Source organism: Condylura cristata, unplaced genomic scaffold (genome assembly GCF_000260355.1).
Source record: "Condylura cristata isolate star-nosed mole 26May11 unplaced genomic scaffold, ConCri1.0 scaffold00004, whole genome shotgun sequence".
In the NCBI taxonomy this organism is placed as follows: domain Eukaryota; kingdom Metazoa; phylum Chordata; class Mammalia; order Eulipotyphla; family Talpidae; genus Condylura; species Condylura cristata.
Genome location: NW_004567105.1, coordinates 50,444,330 through 50,470,599, shown reverse-complemented (window position 1 = coordinate 50,470,599; position 26,270 = coordinate 50,444,330).

Here is a 26,270-nt window from a genome sequence, read left to right as displayed (position 1 = left end):
CAGAAACCTGGTAACTAGCGAGTTAATATGGCTAGAAGGTTAAGGAGACAGAATTCGAGCCCAGTCAGTCTTGCTTCCCAGTATCTGCTCCTAAACCACACCTAACTGACTCAGCTCTTTCAATTTTTCTCCTACAGAAATATTTATTTTGTATGATATTTATGAAAAGCTTTATTTCATGTGGACAGTAATGTCCATTATGGAGACCATAAGATACTACTGTTTCCTAAGGAAGTACCATAGGAACAGATTTTTGGATCCTGAAAGTAGATCGAAAGTACCTCCAGGGACCCATGCACCCCAAATTTCACTGAAAAGTTCTCAGTGAGTCAAGGGAACCTTCAACATGACTCTTGAAAACATAAATAATTAGCTTCACTGAGCCTTCATTAATTTAACATTTTTGGGTCATGTACTTTCTCGGTTCTTCATACATTTTCCTTCAGTCAGTCAGATTACAAAAGCAATACAAGCTTTTAAAATAGAAAGTATAAAGCATATAAAGTAAATGTGAGTCTATCCCTCTCCCTTTTCTCTACCTTGCCAATGTAACTATTAATAACTTAACGTGCATCTTTTTATACTTTAATTATGCAAACATAGCTAGTAAAGCCTACTAAGATACTATTATTTAAAATAGAAAATGAAAGAAAAAACAAAGTTGACTGTAAACTAAAGAGCATATTTTAACAGCTTGTCATTCAAAGAAATTTTATGAAAGCCTTAGTTCATTGTAATCAAGTATCTAAGGCATTAACTGTACTTTAATTCTGCAAGTGACAATCATGGCTTCACTTTACATAATCAACAGAAAGGTTACCTTCTACAACACATAAATATGAATCTAGTCTTCTGTTCTTTTGGTCTAAAATCAAATTTGTATCTGAAAGGCACTATCATGCTTGTCATTGCCGAAGTTCCCAGAATGGTCATCTTAAATGGTCACCCAGGAGGTCCAGATTCAAAAAGTCATTAAGATCTCATTCTCACATATACACTAAAGCACCCTCCTGCCCAAAGCAAAGCCAGTTAATGCACAAATGCAAACATAAGGGTCATTCCTTCCAGGATAAGAAAGTGCAGCTGAATGACACAAATTCTCTTAGAAGGGATCAATATATATTACAAGTAGACAACCATGGAAATTCAATTTCTATTAAATAATAGATTCATAGCAGTTATTCACCTTTCATAAAACCCCAAAGTCTTCAATTGTGATTCTTTTCAAAAATCCAACTTAAAATATTTTCATATGGTTCAAGAGGTTTTTGCCCCAATGACAAATGACCTTTGTATAGAATACATAAAACTGAACACTGAAATCGAAATACTATCTTTGTTTCTGGTTATCCCATTTCCCTTCTTCTTCACAATATTCAATTTCAAAAAATGTGTAGATCAGATGGGGAGAGTAAAGACTCACTTTAAATTTCATGATGGCAATCTATTCAGACTATAAAAGGAATGTGGTCCTGCCTTTCTATTTGGATAAGGGAAACTAAAAGGCATAAATCCATAATATCCATAATGGAATACACTGCATGTCTTTAAAGACTCTCAAGTGCCATTAAAAATTCAGAAAAATGTGGCCTTCCCTGGTGGCGCAGCGGGTTAAAGCACAGCACTGAGAAGCTAAAGCCACTTCCACATGAGTTCGATTCCCGTCTGCCCTGGAGGTGACCACATGGTGCAGCAGACCTCTCCTGACCTGCCCGCTGTTGCCCTCAGCAGTGTACTTCATAAATCTGCCTGTTTTGCTCCTCACTCTATCTCTGGTGAAGCTTCTCGCAGCCCCTGAGCCTCTGGCCTGTACCCAGTTCTGTATGAACAAATAAATAAATCTTTAAAAAAAACTTTTTAATTTATTTTTTATTTTTTTCAGAAAAATGCTAGGGAACAAGACATTTAAAAAATCTGTCTATTGGGCTCTCCCTGGTGGCGCAAGGGGTTAAAGCACCGCACTATGAAGCTCTCTGAAGCCACTGCATCATGAGTTCAATCTCCCACCAGGGAGATGATCCACATGGCATGGCAGACATCTCCTGACCTGCCCACTACTCCCTGCAGCAGTATATTTCAGTAGCTCTGCCTATTCTGCTCCCTACTTTCTCTCTGGTGAATCCTCTCACCCACCACACCTCTGGCCTATACCCCAGTCCGTAAACATAAATAAATCAATCTTTTTTTAAAAAAATCTACTGCTGTATAGTTTTTTTTAAATGATGTTATATAGATATAATTCTTCATTTTGTACTTTTTTTTAAGATTTATTTATTTATGCATACAGAACTGGGGTACAGGCCAGGGGTGCAGGGATGGTGAGAGGATTTACCAGAGAGAGAAAGGGGAGCAGAACAGGTGGAATGAGGGGGTACACTGCTGAGGGGAGCAGCAGGTGAGTCAGGAGAGGTCTGCACACCATGTGGTTCTCCTCTGGGGCGCTCCCCAAAATTTTAACATGCACCCTAATCATCCGGGGTCTATTTCACCTGCACTTTCTGACTAAGTAGGCCTGGGTTGGAGCTGAGATGCCAAATTTCTAACTAGTTCTCAGGTGACTCGATACCTGGAGTCATCAGCCCTAACACAGAAGAATCCCTGGGCAAACAGATGTGCTGGGTTTGTCCTCTATAGTGTTCCAGAAACTCTCCATTAGTTGGCAACTTGTAAAAATCAAGAGATTTTCTGTAAGAATCAGGATTTTCAATTCTTTTGAGAAATTTAGAACAGACCCAGTGGGTCCCGGATTTCCTCAAAAAGTCATTGGCCAGAGACAGGTAGGATCTGGGAATCTCTTCTATCAAATGGTGTTGCCCCTCCTCACCCCCAAACAAGCTCTCATCTTGACTGACTTCAGTCTACACACTTTCCTCCCCCTTACAGGTCTAGCATCTTGAAAGTGTCAACAACTCACCCAACCACCCAACATTCACCCAGGAGCAGCCTGCACACCTGGCAAGAGCCAGCACCATTAATTTCTAACAAGAAAGGACCAACAGCCTTTTATGGAAACAGCACAGGTCTCTGGTGCCAGACTCATCTGACTTGGCAAGTCCATGAACCACTCCAAGGTGGCATTGCAATATACCCCACTAGGGAGATAACAGGGCATTTATGGAAGGACGTGCATGGACAGTGGGATCGCATGGCTGCCAGGCATGAAATGCCAGTCTGGGGTGCAGCCCAAGAAACTCTCAATTGGCTGAGGATGCTAAGAGCCCACTCTCACCCTTTAAGATGTCAGCATCTGAACACATCTGGAAGCACTTCACAAACTCGAACTTTGGCCAGGGGTGGGGGTAGCTCTTCACCTGGAGAGAATGTGTGTGTCGGCAAAAATGCGAGTGGGTGCAAGCAGACCACAAGTCTTTTCGTTGTGGAATATTAATGTGCACACTGGCACTGGCTAATTTTACATCTGAATGATGTCTCTTCTCATTGGATGAGATAGAAATGCTCCCGTTCCCAGCTCAGGCTTCCACCCCTGCTGAAAGCCCTCATCGGCACCCCTGCTTCATATATTAACAGAGAGAATGAATGGGCTGATAAAATTTTTAGTATCAATTGATGAAAACGATTTATTCTCTGGTCTTTCTGATGTCTGATGTATCTGTCATTTCTTATCATGAGAAAGATGTACTATTACTGTGGCAGAACTGAAATTAGGTTTTATGAAAAATAAAATCTGGTAAGTCTCATCTGTTTGTGACTGCCACCATGCATCTTTCTCATTATTCCTTCCCTTTAGTAGGATCATACTGCAAGTCTTTCTTTGATTTGAACCTGTCACTACTGAATTGTTAGACCAGAACTTAGCATTTTTATAAAGATGGTGGTATAATCATTGTCAAGAAATAAACGCTTAAAATAGCCTGAGGAAATGTATAGCATAGAGCATATGCATATTAATACACGCTCATAACCCTGCCATGCGCAGACATTCATTCTGTCACAGTAAGGAGGAACTGGGAGAACCCACATCTCCTTGACACAATCAGTTGTGGAATATGACAGTGACCCATTGTTATCTGGTTTGTTTGCATAATGTATATCAACACCAATTTTTAAGCTTTCTAGAGAATGGGCTTTGGCACATTAAAAATTAAGCCCAGGGGCCTCCCTGGTGGCATAGGGATTAAGTCTCAGTACTATCAAGCTATTACTCTTGCGGCCTGGATTTGATCCCCCTCCAGGGAGCTGACCCACATGATTCAGCATACCCCTCCTGTCTCTCCTGCTGCTCCCCTCAGCAGTGGATCTCAGTGGATCTGCCTGTTCTGCTCCCCACTCTGTCTCTGCTGAATCCTCTCACTCCCCACACCTCTGGTCTACGCTCCAGTTCTTGTAACATAAATAAATAAAATAAAAATCTTTAAAATAATAATGTAAGTGGGGCCCTCCCTGGTGGCGCAGCAGGCTAAAGCACAGCACTAAGAAGCTAAAGCCACTTCAGCATGAGTTCGATCCCCGCCCGCCCCGGAGGTGACCCACATGGCACAGCAGACCTCTCCTGATCCGCCCAATGCTCCCTTCAGCAAGTGTACTTCGTCGATCTGCATGTTCTGCTCCCCACTCTGTCTCTGGTGAATCCTCTCACTGCCTCTGCACCTCTGGCCTATACCCCAGTTCTGTATGCACAAATAAATCTTTTTTAAAAAATAATAGAAGTTAAACACATCAAAAATTGCTCAACACACATAATGACCCAGAACAGACTAAGTTGAACTAAAGTCTCTCATTATTACCAATAATTCTTAATTACATGACCTGTGAGTCAGTATCACTGTATTAACACAATACAATATTCATTCATCACATATGGGACTAAATGATCATAGAATCATCTAATCCATGTTGGTCTTCTCTTCCAAAATATAAGAGCACAAGTTATCAGGGTCCACATTTACCCACCATTGTAACCCCAGGTCCACAGAACACCTGATACACAGAAGCACTCAAATATTTATTCAGCGAGCAGCCATATTAAAGGAGTGGATAAATCTGGACTAGGAAACAGTTACTGAGTAACTGTTGAATTAAAAATAAGTAAACTGAAGTCAAAATAGAAACTCATTCAGAGGAATGCAGTTTCCTTATTAGTGTATTGTGGAAAGCATTGGTCTGCTGGCTGGCTAGAGTTACAGCCCGATACTTAGCGACCTAAAACTGGGTGCAAGAAGATTGAGGGGATTTCAAAGGACTCACTAATCAGAAGCACTTTCCTACTCTAGGACCTAAGAACTAGAGTGAGCTCTTCCCCACTACCACTGTGGTGCAAACGTTAATGGGGGAACTTCGTTTTGGAAAAGTCAAAATGAAAGGTTGACATTTTTCAAGATCCACTAAGTTGTCTCTTCTTTCAACCACCAGTGCCAGTCATTTTCAAGACTCCCTGAATTATGGTGCATTCAAAAATTCCAAGCAGCAACAACTACATCTACTTTAATGAAAACCTTAAAGGTGATGGGACTCTCAGTGGCATCACTAACAGTAGCAAAGGGGTGCAAGTGGGAGGGCCAGAGAGGGGTGTGCAGTTTAAACACAATTCAAATTCATGGTGGATGAACCCCTGGAGCAGTCACGTCTCTTGGTGGAATATGAAAATTTACTACATGTGCAAAAAGACGGGATGCACATCTGCATATATCATTTAAAATCAATCAGTTCTGCACAGATCATCTGAAAGATTCTTTCTGTGCTAAAAGATGTGGGTAAATGTACTTAAAGAGGAGATAAAAAGACTAGCTCAACCACAGCAAGTTTTAATCCTAACAATGAGAAGGAAGGTTTTATTTCTTTCAAAGGAATAGGATTATATTTAATACCTATAACACCATCTAGATAGATTTCACTTCCAAGCCCCCCAGGCATAAATGACCAAAAATCATCCTTTCACCTGTCTCTGCAAGATAAACCCATATTCAGCGGAGAAATCTGGAGATTTCACCCAAAGTTCTGCTTTCCTTCAAATAGCTGAGGTTGGTGCTTGGTGATCCTTACACTAATGGACTGGCAAGATGTGATAAGAGCACTCTTTCTGCTAAGCTTCAGATCATAAAATTCCATGGCTGTGAAGTGCTTTAATAACATAAATAATAAATAAGTAAACCTAGCAGTGTGTACCTGAAGCTCAATCCAGCCCCCCAAAAAAGCTTGTTCTAGTGGAAACATCTAAATAAGGTATTGAGGCAACCTACGCACGTCAAATGGCCAGAGCTGGAGTACTCGTCTCTTTCTTGCAAATGTCCTTGAAATGAATTACATATAGTAATATAATTCAAGATCGAGTCATGTTTTCAAGCAATGAATTTCAGGCTAATGCTAAAATAATCATCTATAGTCAGTTCTCTGATACCAATTTTGACAGGCTTCTTGAGGTTGCTATGGAAAGCCGTGGTCTCAACCATCTAATCTCTCTAGCACATAGCTCGGCATACATTAGACCTTCTCTGACTAAATTTAAACTTGAAGCTTCCCTCGAACATCTGCTTTTAAAATGAAAAAAGGTGGACTACATATTCTAAACAGTCTCAGTCTAACACATTACTCTCACCATAAGGGTACCCAAAGATACCACATGGATAATATTTAATCATTCTGATTGTCTTTGATGAACAAAGAAGTTCAATTACCTCCTGTTTCAAATTCAGAATGTTCGTAGATATTGTGACCACATATTAGTTTAACATATCTAAAATGAAACGATTCCTCATTTTAATATCTGGAAGTTAAGGTCCCAAGAGAGAGCAAGCTTTTAAAAAGATTCCATTTTCAAATCATTAGGGCAGCTGGCAAGATATTTACATACCTTAAAAAAACAAAGAAACACAACATCCAAGTAGTAAACAAGTTAGCTTGGCAGAGTACGACACTTCCGTACCCTCTAACTTGAACCTAAGGGCCACAGACTATCTGACCACCCACTCAGTCATTTGTTAAGTCAGTGACATAGGACATACAAACAGGGCTTGGGTACCCCAATACCATCAAGGACAAGAATCCAATCTGTGTTCCACCTGAAATTATCTTGCAATCTCAATGTAGCTAACTGTATTTCCCTTAAAATTGCTTAGGATGACAAATGTTTCTTTAGTGGGTAAGCATCTTTTAACCCTTGTAAGATTTTAATGATCTACAGAAATGCTTAAAGAACAAACCTCTAATCTTTATATAATTTATGTTATGGAGTATGTAAATACTTGATACTGTAATCATTCTAACAATTAAGGGTGATTGCCCTATTCAAATAAACAGGTTATTCTTGCACTGAAATTTTAAATGTCAAATTAATACAGATTTATTATTTTAATCATATTTATAAGCTTAATTTATGAGAAATATAAGAATTATTAAAAGGGAAAGGACAGGCCTTCCCTGGTGGCACACTGGGTTCAAGCACAGCACTGCAAGCTGGCCCAGCCGCTTCAGTGGGAGTTCCATCCCCTGCCCTGGAGGTGATCCACATGGTGTGGCAGCCCTCTCCTGGCCCGCCCACTGCTCCCCTCAGCAGTGTACTTGGTCAACCTGCCTGTTCTGCTCCCCATTTCTCTGGTGAATCATCTCTTTACCCTGCACCTCTGGCCTGCACCCCAGGTCTGCATGCATAAATAAATAAAATCTTTTTTTAAAAAATGGAAAGGACAGGGAATTTTCATTAAAGAAGGTGGGGCTTAAGTCAGAGGACTTAAAAAGATGTCAAATAGCCTGCATTAATGAATACATCTTTAGATGGAAAGAATTTACTTAGGTTACAAATGGGAACTGAATTTTCATAAACATGATAAAATAGTAAGATCTGCATGCAGAGCTTGAGGAAGGATAGGGTGTTTCCAGTGAATGAATATTAAGTTTTAAATCAAAACAATCTCTAAATAATCTTTCCTTTAAACAATAACTACCCTCCAGTGGCTCCAAAAAGTTCACAAAGATCTCTGCTTACAAAGCAGTCTTCAAGGCTAATCTGAAGGACCCAGTAGTGATTGTGCCTGACATTGTAACAGGCCTGATGAAGGGCAAATCCGTATACCAGTGCTAGTAGGTACTGATCCAGCCTACAGGCCAGATCCTGTGCTGACCTCTGTGTTTTATGTAGCAGCAATGTAAAGCCTTAGGTATCTTGGCAAGACATCAGAAATAAGTGCTAGGAGTGGGCCTCGATCTGTGTGTCTTAACCACCAAGCATCCTAGCTCCAACAGGAACAATATCTGCAGGTCAGTAAATTTCTAGAACCTTGCTACTTCAAGTGTGGTACAGGAACATAAGAACTGGCTTTGCCTGAGAGCTTGTTAGAAATGCAGAGTCTCACACCCACCACAGGTGATTCTCAATTACATTAGAGTTTGAGAAACACTTTTAGAACAGGAATCAGCAAAGTTTCTCAGTAAAAGACAAACTAGTAGGTAATATGGGCTTTGCACACCATATGGTCTCTGTTGCAATCTCTCAACTTTGCCACAAAAGCAACCACAAATATATGTAAATGATTAAGCAAAGCTGTTTTCCCAGCATTTTAATAAAAATAAAAAAGATTGTGGGGCAGATTTGGCTCGGAGGCCACAGTTCACCAACCATGTACAAGGATACAGCAGCTGCACTGTGAATTCAGAGCATGCTCTGATTTGCTGGAACATAAATGACCACAGCTCCACCTTGGAAGGTAGAATCCTTGCCTGGCAGCAGGTTCCTGCCAACTTTGTCAAACTCATTTTTATTGGTTATTTCTCAATCCCAACATCACTTTATTATTGGCTCCACGACCAAGTGGCCAAAATGCTTTATCCTTTTGGCCCAACAAAATAAAATTAAAAGCATTTCAATGTGTCAAGTTCTTTGGGGGATTACCAAAAATCCTTGGCCTTCTTTTGCAGTAAACACAGTTCTGTGACTACACATTACCAGACTGGGATGCCTCAAATTCTAAGGAACCTCGAGCCAATTACTACATGATGATTAAATGTTGGACAGTATTTCTGTATAACTGGACAATTACGTTCTGTAGACCAGCTCAGACTTGCCCGAGGGAGTACCATTTACATATTGCTTAACTGTGAGGAAAGGCTGTGTCCCTTTTCAAAATCTCAATTTTCTCTTTCAAATGTTCCCATAAAAATTTGAACACTACAGTTAAAATAAAGTCACTGCATGATTGTCTTCTCTTTCATTATTCCTGTCACAAGCAAGAAAGAGACTGCTCAACCGGTTAGCAAACTCAGAAAGGAGATCAAGGAGTTGGTTTCACAAAGGTACCAGAGCCAAGCCATTTTATGTCCCCTTCTCATTCCAAAAAAAAAAAAAAAAAGTGGAGAAAATAAAAATGACATAAACTAGCAAGTAGGGAACATGTTTATTATGGGCTTGTATTGGGTGGTGCCACATGCAAGATATTGTGCTCAAACTTTCACATGGATGATCCCCCTGATCTCTCTAGTATTATGAAGAGAGAAGATATTGAGATGAAGTAATTGAGGCAACAGACATACTGCTTGTGGAGAAAGAGCATGGATTTGAACTGTTGGACACAAGAATCCACATCCTAACTAGTACTTCAACAGTCTGAATCAAGCACAACTCAAGGACTGTTTCAATAGGTTTAGGTTATCCTCTCCAACCTCTGCTACAAGCAGGAGCCTCTAATTCTGACAACAAACTATGCTGGTTTCCATCCCCTGTATTCCCACAACACTCTGCCCTTGACTTCAGCATACTATATTATCAGCTGTACTGTTTGCTCCTCTGTCTCCCCTTGAAAAGTATAAAGAAGGGGTCTCAATATCTGAATTATGGACATTTGAAGACAGGAAGTTCTTTGTTGCAGGGCCCTTTCTGTGCATAATAGGAAGTTTGGCAGCCTTTCTGGCCACTAGCTACCACTGGACGACAATAGTAAGCCCCACCCCCACCTAGTTGCCCCTACTTGACAATCACTGCCCCCAAATTCCTATAGGAGAGGATTTCTGTTCACGTCATTGCTTATCTACTGCCTGACAACGGGCATGGTCCACAGTAGTTTGTTCAACAAATATTTATTTACTGTGTAATGGCTTTCCCCAGCATTATCACTGAGAACATTGCAACTGTGAATTGGATGAGTCAGAGTCCCATCTAGGACTCCTTCTAGAAGTCCTGGAAAGAAATGTGAACCTCAACTTTTAATGTTCCAATTTTTAATGTTCCATTCTAACTGTCATGGAGACCAGACTTCCATGACAGAATACTCTTTACCTTTCCATATGTCATCCGTGATCCTATGCTGATTTCATGCTTCTTCTCAGATCTCTCCTTCCCATCTGCACCGTCACTTTGCTAGCACAGCGTGTCCTTGTCTTTGTCTGAACAACTGGATGAGCTTTCTCATTGCTAATCTTGTGCTCTCTTTGCGGACCCTCTGATCTACTGTTTCTGAGACACCAGGCAGATGTTTTCAAAACTCCAACTCTGTGCATTCGATCATTTTGCTGAAGGGTATAATAGTTTTCCCTTGCTTGTAAGACCAGACTTCTTTTTTTTTTTTTTTTTAAGATTTATTGACGTATGCACACAGAACTGGGGTACAGGCCAGAGCTGCAGGGGTGGTGAGAGGCTTCACCAGAGACAGAGTGGGGAACAGACTAGGCCGACTGATTAAGTACATTGCTGAGGGGAGCAGTGGGTGGGTCAGGAGAGGAGGCGTCTGCCATGTGGGTCACCTCTGGGGCAGGGGATTGAATTTATGCTGAAGTGGCTTTAGCATCTTAGTGTTGTGCTTTAACCGGCTGCGCCACCAGGGAGGGCCGAGACCAGACTTCTTAACGTGAGCTATGGTACCCTCAATGGTTGACCACTGCCAAATCTGCAACCTTCTCCTCCTGTGATCCGACCTATCTTCTGGCCTTTATGTATGTTGTCCCATGTGAGGAACATCACAACCCCCTCCCCTGATCTGTTTTCTCTCCTCTGTAGACCTTAACCTTGATGTTGCTTCTTCATGGTCTGGAACAGGTACTTCCAGCAAAGGTCATTGCAGAACCAAATCTCATTTTTTTCCCCATCAATCAGCTGCAAGGCCACTGATCACAAGAGATGTTAGGTACCTTGTCTACATCTGTTCAGTATTATCCCAATGATAGATGTTTAATATATGTTAGTTGAAAACATAAAATAACACTTGCATAATCAGTACTGTAACAGTGAGATATCATTTGAACAAACAGAGTTTTCACAGGTGAGATGCACTGAAAGAAAGTGGTAAGGTACAAATTATGGAACTTAATTGCCCATATTCAAAATCCATCTCTGACACTTAATAGCCATGAGAACTCAGATAAAATACTAAGCTTCTGCATCTTTAGTTTCCCCAATTGTAAAACAGGGAAGATTACCTACCCTCACCATTATCCTCTTATAATAAGACTATAACACTTTATAAATCCCTCAAATAGTACATGCTGTTAAGAACTTACTGTTATCATTATTGCTATTAATGTTCATATCAGAAGTAGTATTTTTATTTTTATTTTTGTATGATGGCCAAGGTAGCAGGGTGATTTTTCCTGATCTCAGTATAGGTGACACAGCAGTCACACTGAGTTCTTTCAAGTTCTGGGTGAAGAAATCTGCTCCCTCATTCTGCAAACTCCTATGTCATTCATCCCAAGGTTATTTTCAGGTAGGCTGAGCAAACTGTGCAAATGTCCCTGTTCCATCCAACCCTACCCACCTGGACCAGACTAGAGGGTGTGTGAGGGTGCTGAGCACCTTGGCTAAGAAAAGACTGGATATGTTGCAATGCCTCTAAAAGTTAAACTCTCTAGAGTGCCCAATTCACCCTGGAAACCTTTTTCATACAGAAACACAAATCAAAGTGGTTTCCAGTCCCCCGTTTCTTCAACAGATATTTCCCGACAGCACTGAAGTGTCAGAGACTCTGTTAAAGGCAGACTGGCAGCATGCCCTTGGCACAGGAGCCTGAGCATCACAGTGTGACGAGTGGCTTTGACTAATATCCTTTATGCTTATGAGGACCCTTTGTGTTGTTATAAGGCTGCTCTGGTTCACTGATAGCATTTTTCAGGGAAAGGCAAATGAGCTCTTTTCTTCCTTAGTTTCATGTGCAGAGTCACCATTCCCAAAGCATAAATTTGATTCCAAATATAACCGCCAGTCAAGTTCCATTATGAAAAACTCCTGCTGCATACATAAGTTTAGCACGCTGTTGCCTACAATGAGCAGGCCATTGTTTGACTGAGATTTGGAAATCTGTTGTCATATAAAGATTCCCTTGTGCTAGGATTTGTCGTAATGGGATTTGGCCTATAACTTAAGTGAGAATTAGCAAAGGGCCACTTTTATTTCCTCAATCCTAGTGCCAGAGGGTACTGGCACAAGGACCAGGTTTCCTCTAATGAAGCAATTAATACCTCAAAATGATCCGCCTAAAACACATTTTACTGTTTTGCTTGTCAGAAGGTAGGATGAGTAATAAAATATCAAAAGGTAGCCAGATAAACATTAAGGTAAAGGGGAGAAAGGCTGTCAACAAAAGGTCAGTTTTATTCCCTCTTTATGTAATGAAAAGGATAGATCACAACTCAAGACACTTTGTGCAAAGGCATTATAAACATCCAGGTTCTCCTTCTATTGCATTACTCACAATCACACTCTAACCTAACCCAGCTAGGAGAGCATGTACGTTAAAATTGAAGATGCCGAGACTTGAGTAACAAAACAAAAGGGTGAGTCATCCTGCTACAACTCAGTTAAAAGAGAAAACTAATTCAAAGGAGTAGCTAAGAAACTAGGTTTTGAATACCAAGGAGGATTTTAGCTGTTCAGATTGTAGCTGGAATAGATATTTAAAGTCTAAATAAAAATCAAACACCAAACTTGCAATCAATGGGATATCCAAAAATATTGAAGCAAGGGTTGTATATTCTCTGTCCTCTTTACAGGTTAACAGTTGGCCTCGTTCCTTTATATTGGGTTGTCAAAAAAGTCATGGCGCATTTTTGCTTGAAAGACATCATGACTTTTCTGACAACAGACTATTTACAGTTACTTCATTTAAAAAGTTGTCAGAAAGACATAGAAGAATCGTTATGAATATATAATTAAAAAGCACTTAAAAATTAGTTTAAATTGTTTTTGTGTTTCAGATATTCTGAATATATTTAGAATTTTTCTAAATACAGGATAACAAAGGAGGTCTCCCTGGTGGTGTAAGAGTTTAAGTATCAGCACAATGAAGCTATGGCCAGCCAGTGTAGCACAAATTCAATTCCCAGCCAGGGAGTTTACCCACATGATTCTCTCTACAGACCTCTCCTGTCTTGCCCTCTGCTCCCCTCAGCAGTGGATTTTAATACATCTGCCTGTTCTGCTCCCCACTCTGTCTCTGGTAAATCCGCTCAGCCTCTATACCCAGTTCTGTATTTATAAACAAATCTTTTTTTTTTTTTTAAAGAATAACAAAGAAGGAACTATAATGAAAAATACTACCAACACCAGCACAAGAAAGGAAATATAGACTATAAAGATTTTTAAATGGGTAAATTAGTCTAGCAATGTAGATTTTAAACACTTTTGAGCTTGTAAGTTCACTTCAAAAGATTTATCTGAGCTAAAAGGCACACAACACAAAAAAGGCCCAGTAACATGTCCTACACCATGTTTATAGCAGTAAAAGAATGAAAATAAACTTACGTGTTCATCAGCATTCATTCAGGATTCATTCAAATGAAAGGAATATTATCTAATAATGAGCATTTGACTAAAAAGAAATCTTAAAATAGTTAAAAAAAAAACTTGAATAACTTTTGAATAACTCCAGTACAAATGACTTAAATTCCAACAGAGTTCCACATTCATTTGAAATTAGGTCTTCAGAGGACTTCCTAAAATTTGTGTTCATAATGACAACTGGATTGCCTAGAGAAGAAACTCAGCATAACAGAGTGAGGGCCTCCAAAACTCCATCACCCCATAAAAGGACAACAGCAAAAACTGTCAAAATTAATTTTTCTAGGAATCAGGAAGTTGACCAAAAGACATGAAACAACCATGAGAAGATTCATTTGGAATGAAACAAACAAAAAGAAAAGAAAAAACAGGCAAATCTTATAAGAACCAAAAGCTTTGTAGCATTTATTCCCAGCTTCCTCTCCTCATTTTTGCACTAGCCCTCGATTCCAGATTCCAGAAGTTCTACAATTGTAGTAACCGTACTTTAGTAGTCAATAAACAGTGCTTCAGTAGTCACTAAAAAGGGTAGAATGAGTTTGGAGAGTTGTTACAATTAACTAGTCTTGAAGTTCCCTGGAAAAATCCCATTCTCAGGGGCTTATTTTCATTTGACCTGAATAAGAGCTGGCTCAGGGGGAAAAGCTCCATGCCCAGATGTTTGTTAAAAATATTTAGCAGCAATTATTTCACATCACAGATGCTGAAGACCTAATGCTATTTGGGGGAAATAAAAGGTTAGCAAAAACGTAAAAACTCCATCATATTCCTGCAGCTACAGAAAATCACAGGCATGTGAAGCACTATGCAAATGTCCATGAAAAATTCATGAGGTCTCTTTGACCTCGAGTTGGCCTTAACATTTTGCACAAGCAGTAAAGCTTATGCAGAGTTTTAAAATGAGTGCTAAATGTTTTCACCAACACACACACATCCAAAGTTTAAGGATAGAGGGAAGACTTATTGCTCCCATTTAAGAATTCTCTTTCCAATTATTTAAGGATCTCTTTCCAATTATTATCTGGCCACTAAAATAACTGAACTGAGATCCCAGCAGACACACACGACAAAGTATATAGACACTATGCAATTCATCCTAGAAAGTCACTAAACAAACAGACAAAAACAAATCGATGGAGGGGGATGCAGATAATATTTCCAGAGCTGGTACACACTATGTATAATATCCATATTTCATTTCAAATGAGACATGAAAGAAACAGGAAAGAATGACCTATACATCATAAAAATAGTATTTTGCATGCATTATGCTTTAGGAAGGCCAAATGTTGGATTTACTAGACAAAGACTTTAAATAATAGAAATAAATACAAAGAATTAAAGAAATCATGTCTAAAGGAAAGTATGTGAACAATATTTATTAAAGAGAATATCAAAAAAGGTCAACATCATAAAAAATTACTCACTGAAAATCTTGAGTTGAAAGCATAATTAATAAAAAAATTCAACAGAGAGGTTCATGAACAAATTTTATCTGACAGATAATCAGAAAGGTTGAAAAGTTAGACCAACTGAGATTATCTAGTGTGAAGAAGATAAAGGAAAAAAAGAATACAAAGAACAAAATCTCACTGACCCATAGGACATCATCAAATATACCAACATAATAGAAGTCCCTGAAAGACTATTGAGAAAATACAGAAAGAATATATGAAATCATGATGGCTAATAACTTCCAAATTTGATGAACATTAATCTATACATCCATGATACTCAACAAACTCTACAGGAAAAATTCAAATATAACTACTCCTAGACTTAACATAAACTATGAAAAGTCAAAAAATATCATAGGAGCTAGTTTCTCATCATAAACCATGAAGGCCAGAAAGTAGCGACTATTCAAAGTGTTTTGTTGTTTTTTTTTTTAAAGCCTGTCACACGGCCCTCCCTGGTGGTGCAATGGGTTTAAACACCGCATTATGAAGCTCTTCGAAGTCACGGCACGAGTTTGATCCCTGGCCAGGGAGCTGACCCACATGGCATGGCAGACCTCTCCTGACTTGCCCACTGCTCACCTCAGCAGTGTACATTGTCACTCTTCCTGTTCTGCTCCCCACTCTGTCTCTGGTGAATCCTCTCACTGCCCCACACCTCTGGCCTACACACCAGTTCTGTATGCATAAATAAATGAATAATTTTTTTTTAAAAAAAGCCTATCATGCAAGAATTCATCAAAAGTATCTTTTAAAACTGAAGAACTTAAGAAACTCCCAGATAGACCAATATTGTAAATTTGTCACAAGCAGACCTGCCCTATAAGATATCCAAAATTACTCCTTCAGGTGTATACATACAAAAGAATGATGTTAAAAATTCCTTATACCACATATAAAAATTAATTCACAATGAAACAGGGAACTGAATTTGAGTTAAAACTACTAATCTCGGGCCCTCCCTGGTGGTGCAGCGGGTTAAAGCTTTGAGAATCTAAAGCCACTTCCACATGAGTTTGATTCCCGCCTGCCCTGGAGGTGACCACATGGCGTGGCAGACCTCTCCTAACCCGCACGCTGCTCCCCTTAGCAGTGTACTTCATCGATCTGCCTGTTCTGCTCCCCACTCTGTCTCTGGTGAAGCCTCTCACCCTCCATATCTCTGGCCTGTACCCCAGTTCTGTATGAATAAATAAATGAATCTTAAAAAAAAAAAAACTACTAATCTCTTTAAAATAAACAGAAAAATATTCACAGCCTTGAATGAGAGAATGACTTCTCACATAAAGAAGCCAAAGCACAAGCAAAAAGAAGAATAAATTAAATTTGATCATAATTCAAAAATCTGTTTTTCAAGGATTCTGTCAAGATAGTGGGAAGATAATTCACGGAATGAGAGAAAATATTTGTAAATCATACATCCAATAAAGAATATTGTGTCCAGAAAAGATCATGCTTAGTGAAATAAGTCAGAAAAAAAAAAAGGAAAAATACCGAGTGGTTTCACTCATAGCAGGAGTATAACGGACAAGGTGAGAAAATAATAATAATAATAATAATAATAATTAACAGCAATATTCCAGAGACATTTTATGGGAGTGGAGTGGGGAATGGCATCAAAAACAGTGGGGGGAGAGAAATGCACTGGACTTTGGTTATAGCACATGGGTGATTTGGTAATGCGAAGCCCTAAGGTATTACAACTGAGATGGAAAAATGCACAAAATGATGGAAAATAAGCTATTGAAAAAAAAAAAGAGAGAGAGAATATTGTGTCCAGAATATATAAAGAACTCTTTCAACTCAATGGCAAAAAGTCAATAATCCAATTAGAAAATAGCCAAGGATTTTAGTTGATATTTCTGTCAGAGATAAAAGATGCCTAGTAAGCATATAAAAAGTGTTCAGGCCCTCCCTGGTGGCGCAGCGGGTTAAAGCACAGCACTGAGAATCTGAAGCCACTTCCGCATGAGTTCGATTCCCGCCTGCTGCCTGCCCCGGAGGAGACCACATGGCGAGCCAGACCTCTCCTGACCCGCCCGCTGCTCCCCTCAGCAGTGTACTTCGTCGATCTGCCTGTTCTGCTCCCCACTCTGTCTCTGGTGAATCCTCTTGCCGCCTTTGCGCCTCTGGCCTGTACCCCAGTTCTGTATTAATAAATAAATAAATCTTTTAAAAAAAAAGTGTTCAACATTTTTCTTCAGAAAAATGAAAACCAAAATCACAAGATACCACTTCATGTACACTAGGATGTCTACAATTAAAAAGACATGTTTAAAATGCAAACCACTAGAGTCTCATACATTTTTAGTGGGAATATATAATGGTGCAACTGCTTGACATTTCCTCCAAATGTTAAACATCACGTCTTATCCTAAGACACAGCAGTGCTAGTTCCAAGCCTATCCCAAGAAAAATGAAAATGCGTGTGCACACAGAAACCTGTCTACAAATAATCACCGCAACATATTCATAATAGCCAAAAAAGTGAAAGCTACCCAAATCTCCATGAACTCATCAGTGGAAAAACTAAATGTGGTAACTTCATACAATCGACTACATGATTCAGCAAGAAAAAGGAGTGAAATACTGAAGCGTGCTTAACATAATTGAACCTTGAAAATATTATGCTATGTCAAAGAATTTGGCTGTAGCTTATTGACCGAGCTTGTGCATAAAGCAAACTCTGCTATGCAGATGTGATACTACTTAACAGGAACCATCAACTCATCCATAAATACTATCAGTAAAAAAATCTATGAGGTAGTCTGCTTCATAGTTTTTGATACTTATAGATTGGAGGAAGCTAACAAATGTTTTCAAGCATGCTAACGGAAATAGTAGCAAAGTGTCATAAGTTTTGATTTGCCCTCTTTATCCTAGACAGAGCTTTAGGACCTGATAAATTAGCCACTTCATCAAGATGAGGTAATAGATGAATACATACAAAGCACTGTTTTCAAAGGTAATGCAAGAAAACACAGCAATTCTTCTTCACTGTTAGGCAGATGGTCAATTATGAACTAACCATATATAGGCATCCAATTGCAAGGAGAGTTTAAAAGTTCAATAACTTGACATATGTTATTAAGTGAATTCATCTACTTAAGATTTTTTAAATGCTTGTCATAAATGAAATTGAAATGGTTGAGCAGCTGACCACAACAATGACCAGCTCTCATCAAGGCCTGGATGATTTTTGGTTTAGCAATGTATGCATGCCATTGTTGATATATTTTTGTCAAGAGAGATAAACAGGAAGAATTAATACAGCAGGTTTTATTTTAAATGCTGCCTCCCATTACTCCATTCTGGCTGCATTGAGATGCTAAGTTAGCTCACTGTACACTCTAAAAAATGACTCCAGAGAACAACAAACTGAAAAGCCTCTGTCATACTGAATTCTATGCTGACTTTGTGGTCAAAATTTGTGATCAAAACAATCTTTATACAGAGGCATAGGAAAATGGTGAACTTTCCTGAAGTATAAATCTTCAAGTGTATTGTGGCTTTTTAAACTTTTATTACGCAGGTGTGCCTGACAGTATGGAGGTCATCTGGGAGGATGCTATTTCAACTAGTCTACGTTTACCCCCTTGTATATTATCTGTCTATATCTTTTTCAAAGTACTTCTTGAGTTGTACATTCAGCAAGTTTTTTGTTGCAAAATGTGTCATGCCTTTTCCAAAAGCCCATCACGTCTTCTGTGTGTCAAGCTTCCAATGATGTTTTGCTTTTGGGGGTTAGTGACCACAGCTTGTCTAACTAGGAGAGGGAGGAGTCAAAATCTAAATATATTGGCGATGGTAAGTATGGCAGTTGGGAAGAAAACTGTTTGCACGTGACAGATGTCTAGATACTTTTTGCTGCTAGTTTTTATGTAATATTTATTGAACATTTTGAAAAATATTTATTTTTGTAAGCCTAACAGTGATGCACTAAAAGTTTAAAGAAACTTAACCAAACAGCAGTATAAAAATACCAGCATCTGACTGCCGAATGGCACCATATGCATGAAATTGTATATTTCAGGGTAGTGTGAGCTTTTAATGTTATGTCATATTAAGCTTTTAAGTCAATTAAGCAGACTCAGCATTGACAGGGTAGCCATAACTTTCTAATGTTAGTAAAAACAAAATTGGCAAGTTGAAGTTAAATCATGCCAAGGTTTTGATAATCTTGTCTTACGCTATTACTCAACCATTTTAAAACATTGATATGTATTGTCCACATCCTCAGATGCTTTCTGTCTGAGATTTTATTTTAGTTGTATTTTGTTTCAATGAATGTCTGGCACATTGCAATCATCTAAAGTAGTTATCTTTGTTGCTTTGGCAAAGTCAATGAATTGTATATTCATTAATAACATTTGAGCAAATTTCATCAGCAAACAACATTTTCCGTTAATAAGTAAGGTTTAAAAATATCACATAAGAATGACTTTAAACTTGTGGAATGAAAAGACTGAACCCCAAATCACTGTTGCTTTAGTAATTGTTTATTGTAGTAGTTTAGATGCTATCAGGACATATGCTGTGCACATTTTGATTTTGTTAAAATAAAAATTTGAGCTGTAAAGCCAACAAAAGTGAGTTCAGTCATTTCAAAATAATACCCACAAATTGCATGATTCCTTACATATGAAATGTCCCAAGTAGGAATCCAGCAGCAGGAAGCAGACTAGTGATTATTAAGGGGAAGGACGTCCTAAAGGAGTTTTGCAAAGTCTTATGGACTCCACCCCCTACTCCAGCTTTCTGAACCCTACACCTTACTCCAGTGATTGGAAACTACAACTCCCAGCAGTACCAGGGAGAGAACTGTGAGGACCCAAGGGCGGAGCTAGCAGGAATGGAATCTGGGACATTTAGGGGATAAATAGGGCACGATTGCATCTCGTGCTCTGGCTCCTGTCTTGGGAAACAGCTCTCCAGATCGTGTGACTTGGTGTGTTCAGTCAGCCTAGCCGTAAGGTATTCCACTTACTTTGTATCCTGCTCTCTTTCCCTGGGTTGTTTCCTATTCCTTTCCCTTTTTGTAAATAAACCCGTTATTGGCCCTTTTGTGTGAGATATGAGTGCACGGGTGAGGCGCCACAGAAAGGTGGGGTCCACTCTGGGCTACCCTGTAACAATTAGAAGGGGCAGAAGGCAATGGAAAGTGACACTAATAGGTACAAGATTTCTTTTCAGCATAATGAAAATATTTTTGGATTTTAATTAGTCTTTATGTGACCCTTAACTAAAGCATCCAGAGGGTAGAAGGGAAGGCGGATGAACAATGAGAGAAGTACGTACATTGGACTGTGATGGAAGACCACGGTTATGGATGATTTACTGGGGGTTGCACTATGGCAGCAATACCTGATAAGGGGATCCTCAATATTACCTCAATTAAAAATACTAAAAAAAGGGGAAAATCCTGGAATAGCAGCGTTAGTGCTACTAGTGCTCTGGTTATTACTCTGTGATTATATTAGAACACACTAAACTGATCATTTTAAAAGGGAGAATTTCATGAGGTCAAACATGGTTCAACTATTTTTTTAAAAGCTGATGAGAATGGAGGGCGCTTGACTGAACAGATTGCTAGCTCAAATCTCAATTCGGACAGTAACTGTGTGACTGTGTCTCAGTCTCCTCATTTTTTAAATGCAACATAGTATCAGTACCTGCTTAATGTGGTTACTGTGAAGATTCAATGGATTAACTATGATTATTATTGTGGGACAGTACAACTTTTCTCTGAGCTTATGAGGAAGACAGAAGGGAAAGAGATGATGAAGCAGGTCTGTATAGTATAAGAGGCTATAACCCAGGAGTGCCTTCTTTTTGTGTGTGCTGAAGGAAACTGGGGCATGAGCATAGGAAAGGGGGATCCCTCTGAAGTCTCTGTGGCAAAGCTGACAAGCAGGAAAGTGGCCAGCTGAAGTAGAAATCACACATGTTTAGAACTGTCATCCACATGGCTCCGACAGTCTTGCCTTAGAAAACATGGTAACCCATAATGAACAACAGAAAATTGGGTGACAGGGCTTTCTAGGGATATTGATTGTTGAGGCTGTAAGCAAAGAAAAATAGAGGAAGGGAAAATAAGAATGCTCAGATATGTCCCTGAGGAATCGGCAATGGCGTTTCAGTCAAGAATATAGGAAGAAGCTGCTGTTAATGGAGCCAAGAAAGAAACAATTCCATTCTATTTCCCAAAAGAGAGGCTGAGCCTGAGACAAGCTTAGAATAGGAAGATATGTACCAGGACTGTTTATCCTAGATACAGAAAAATCAATGATGACATGTGCTAATTGTTTTGATTTTATTTCAACAATTTCTCCTTGAATTCTTTCTCTCCCATACCTTCACAGTGTCAGAGACTTTTATAGAAATCTAATTTTATGACTTAGTTCACAGAATTGATGTAGATGATGAAGGAGGTGTCCTGCTGGAGACAGCGCCCTAAAGTAAGTAGCTAATTTTTAAAAACTACAAATTTAACTAATCCATTTCTCCAAAACCCAAAGTAATAAATTCCCTAGAAAAGCATTTGTGATATCACATGCAGATTCATTTTTCCTTGAGTAAAAGTTCTCTCTAGTCAAAATGATTTATAATGATCATTACAAACAATTCTCTATTTTAGATATTTATGATAAATGTTAGCATTGCAAAGGTTCTGAAAAGCCCTGCAATTGAGGAAAATCATATTTGTTTATTAAATCAAAGCTTTCAATGTATTTGATGACAGAATCTTCTTTCCAGAGAATCTTTTAGAATATGATTCACACTAGATCCTGTGAATCACCCTTTGAGACAAGGTACTGCATGAAAAGCCAGCATTATCCTTAACATAAAGATGGGTAAGTAGGATCTCAAAGAGGGAAGCAATTCTTAGAGCTGAGTTAGGAAAAGAGTCTATTCTGTTCTGTTCCCTTTTGCCCTGCCAACTATGTCAATTTCCCCAGGCACTATTCACGTGAAATGTCCTTATAGCTAAGCATTACACAAGCAGCCATACAGGCCCTCTGTCAGCAACATCAAAGCAGGCATAGGTAATAGGTGACCGTGGTGGCTGAACATGCTGCGGTATAAACATAGATGCCACATCTCACTCACTTCAGTGCCCAACATCCCTTTCCTGTTGGGTGGACAGCTCTTTCCACAAACATTTTAATCTCACACAAATGTTTTTAGTAGCTTTCAATGACTGGATTAAACAAGTTTCATTCTGGGTCTCTAAGACAAAGCCCTGTTCTTTGTAACGTTTCTATTTTGTATTTATATCAGCATTCTTCCCCCATCCACTGTGCAAAAACTTACAGTGGGGAAAGTACAGTCTGCCTGACATGGTCCTTCCTTTCCTGGGCTTTCTGCTCTATTTAGAACAAGAAAGATGCTATGAAAGATGACAGGTGCCTCTTTATTGGTCCTCATGGCAGATTAGATGATGTTTCAAAGCTACCCAGTCTCTTGGGCATCTCTGGTGGTGCAAGGGTTAAAATCTCAACACTGTCAAACTATTGCCAACCTCTGTGGCCTGAGTTCAATCTCCAGTCAGGGAGCTGACCCATTTGGCAGAGTAGATCTCTCCTGTCTTGCTTGCTGCTCTCCTCAGCAGTGGATTTCAGTAGATCTGCCTGTTCTGCTCCCCACTCTGTTTCTGATAAATCCTCTCCCACCCTCCACACCTCTGGCCTCCACCTTAGTTCTTGAATGCATAAATAATAAAAACACACACAAAGGTACCCAGTCTCCCCCAACATATCTCTCCTCACTGATGTTGGGTTTGGTCACGTGACTCACAGTAGCCTATCAGAGGTTAGCAAGCATGACCAAGCAGTCACTGGCATGTGCAAGCAGCGGCTTCTCTTACACTGTGTTCACTACCATGAGGTCAAATCTCCAATGGAAGCTGCTGACCCTTCTGCGGGGTATCAAATTAAACCCATGAAAGAACCATGCACAGCCACAATAAAAGCCAAATCAAATCCTGTGGTACGGTATAACACAAATTCACTCCCCCCCAGTCAACCCATCCTAGAGAAGCTGACAAGAGCAAAAGGAAATGATTGTTATCATAGGTCACCTGAGTTAGGGGTGGATTGTTTAACAGTATCATTGTAGGAAAAGCTAACTATACAGTTGGATCACACACAGGACATGCATAGCTAGTTTGGTTCCTGCATGTGCATCTGGTATGATCAGGTGAAGCCTAGTTGCCCTCGTCATTGTTCCTCTTAAGGGATTTCAGCCACATCTGCCAGCTGAGTGCCAGGGGGAGGTCTTGTTTGACATTCCTCCAGTGTGTGTGCCCCCTGCCCTAGCCTCACAGTCTCCCCTGCAAGTGTGAAGTCTCCTCAATGGCTCTATCGTCTCACATCAGCACCTGCAGGTGCCAGGTGGGAATGAAGTCTACAGCTCTCCAGAACTAGAGGGGACCGGGCCCCATTTGTGCCAGACCATCCCACAAGTCACACTTTCCTCTTTGCTGTATCTTCTCCATTTGCATTAGGTAATAAGCTAGTGCAATGGCTCTACAGCCTGAAGGTTAGAGAAGATCAGCAGGCTTTGACCTGGCTGGAAGGTGAGCGGGGGGACGACTAGCAGGTGGGACACATGCAGATTTTACACACAACTTTCTTGGAACATCCCCCCCTCTGACTTTGGGAAGATGTAGTGCCAGATGGCTATAATTTACTTTGAAATACATCTGCACAATCAGGGTGGTGTCATGTATGTCTAGTTTAGCCTCACTTTTAGGGGTTGTCAGTTGACAAACTGCCGAGAATGCACAGACTTGGGGAGTTCAGTTAGCACTTTATTGGGAAGAGCCATATTCCAGGGTCAGCTAGCATACCTTACACTTCTCTTAGCCAGCTTAATCAAAGGCCAGCAGTTGTTAATTAGCATCACTGAAGCCAACACAGGTCCTTCCTAGTGAAACTAATGACTTGTTAATTAGCATGATAGATGTTAGAAAGGGTTTCACTGGTAAAATCCAAGGTATTCATTGTGTGACTGAAATAGTCTACAGATCTCACTGCTATATAAACTGGGTGTGAGACTCCACTAGGACCTGTATCCTGTTTCCTTATGAAGATATCCCTAACTTATCTCCATCTGTAGATGCAACCACAGGGTTAGGTGATTTTCTAATGGAAGAATCTCAAGTAGAGGAGACTAAATCCCAATTCCCGGCTGTCACTGAATTGGCCTTAAATGAACCTTTCACACAGCCTGTGGTGGGAGCAGCCAAAGCTTATGCTCTACCTTGGCTGAATACAGGTATCGACATAGGGAGATTTTTAAATCTCACAGATAAACATCAACAAGATAAGGGATACGGGAATCTCTGAAGGGTAGGTTAGTATCAGCATTTCTCCAGAAGGCCCTTGATGATTCCAGCGTGTAGCAGAGAGGGACCCTGCTACTGTAAGGTACAGTGAGCTGGGACCGCACCCAACTTGCAGAGTGGGTTTATAAGCTGTTTTGAGCCTGTTCTGCTAATGAATATTCATTTAGTGAATGTCTGTATGTGTGGGTATTTGGTCCAAAGCCTGCTTTCATTAAAACCAAATCAAGGTTACAGAAGAATCATTTACATTCACCAACTCTAACATCGTTGGTAGCTTCCAAAAGAATCTAGAGTGATCAAACTGGCTGTGGTCAGCTCATAGTAAGGGGACAACTCCCCACTTCTCGTATAGGAAGGGAAGGGAGATAACAGCTTTTGGAAACAGTCTTCTCCCTAAAAAAAAATAAAAAATAAGTAAAAAATAAAGACAACCTTTCTCTCCAGTTCTTCTTATCAGTTTCGGTTGGGAAAGAGTCTGGCAAGGCCCAATGTCCCAAAATGGAGCTCTTTGCCACCATCAAACCCTGGATGATCCCAACTTCCAAATGGTACAGGACATTCCCGTGCCTGTTTGAGTCTTGGCCAGATCTGGAAAAATGGGGGATAACATCTACGATGTCCCAAACACCATTCTATTAGACATACATAAATGGGCTTCTACAAATATAGAATTGAGGGCCTAAGTCAATTATCTTGAAAATGCTGTGACGCATGTACTCTCAATGTTAAGCTAATGATGGAAGAAACCTTGAAGTGCTAACCCTTGGTCTTTTCTTCCCAGTCTCTTGACAAAGACTAAATTGCTGAACACAGAGCTAATCTTCCCACTAAGCAAACTTCCTCGCCTTGGGAAATCGCCTCTGTTATTACCACTTCAGGGCCCTATCCACTTTAATAACAGGCATCCATCAGAAGAGGGCTGTGAAATAAACAGGCAGTTACAAATAGGACAGGTTACATTTAAGGAAGAGGAGAACAAAAAGATGAGATTAAATTTTTTGTGCTTTTAATCTTGCATGTCACTCTCACCAGCTGAAAGAGTTTACTGTGTCCTTTCTCCACCCACAGCAAGCTTGGTGAGTTCTCCTAACAGATCCTGGTTAAAAAGAACACTATGTGAATTAGAAGCACAGGAAAGGTTTCCATGTTATCCTTCCTGAAAGAAAAAATATATAATTATTATTATGTGCTGAATGATGTCCTCTGCCTAGATTCAAATACTGATGTTCTAAGCCACACTTGATTCTATTTAGAGACAGAGTTTAAATGGAGGTTAAAAAATGGTTCAATGAGGGCCCTCCCTAGTGGCGCAGTGGGTTAAAGCACAGCACTAAGAAGCTAAAGCCACTTCAGCATGAGTTCGATTCCCTCCTGTCCTGGAGGTGACCACATGGCGTGGCAGACCTCTCCTGGCCCACCCACTGCTCTCCTCAGCAGTGTACTTCCCCAGTCAGCCTGTTCTCCTCCCCACTCTGTCTCTGGTGAATCTTCTCACCGCCCTTGCAGCTCTGACCTATACCCTAGTTCTGTATGCATAAATAAATAATTCTTTTTTAAAAAATGGTTCAGTGAGATCATAAGGGCGGAACCCTAACCCCACAGGATAGATATCCTTATAAGAAGAGGTAAGATACTGGATCTTGCTTTCCACAGTCAGAGAAGGACCAGTAAAAAGGTGATCATCTGCAAGCCAAGGAGAGAGGCCTCACCAGACACTAAGTGTGCCGGTAACTTTTTTTTTTTTTTTTTT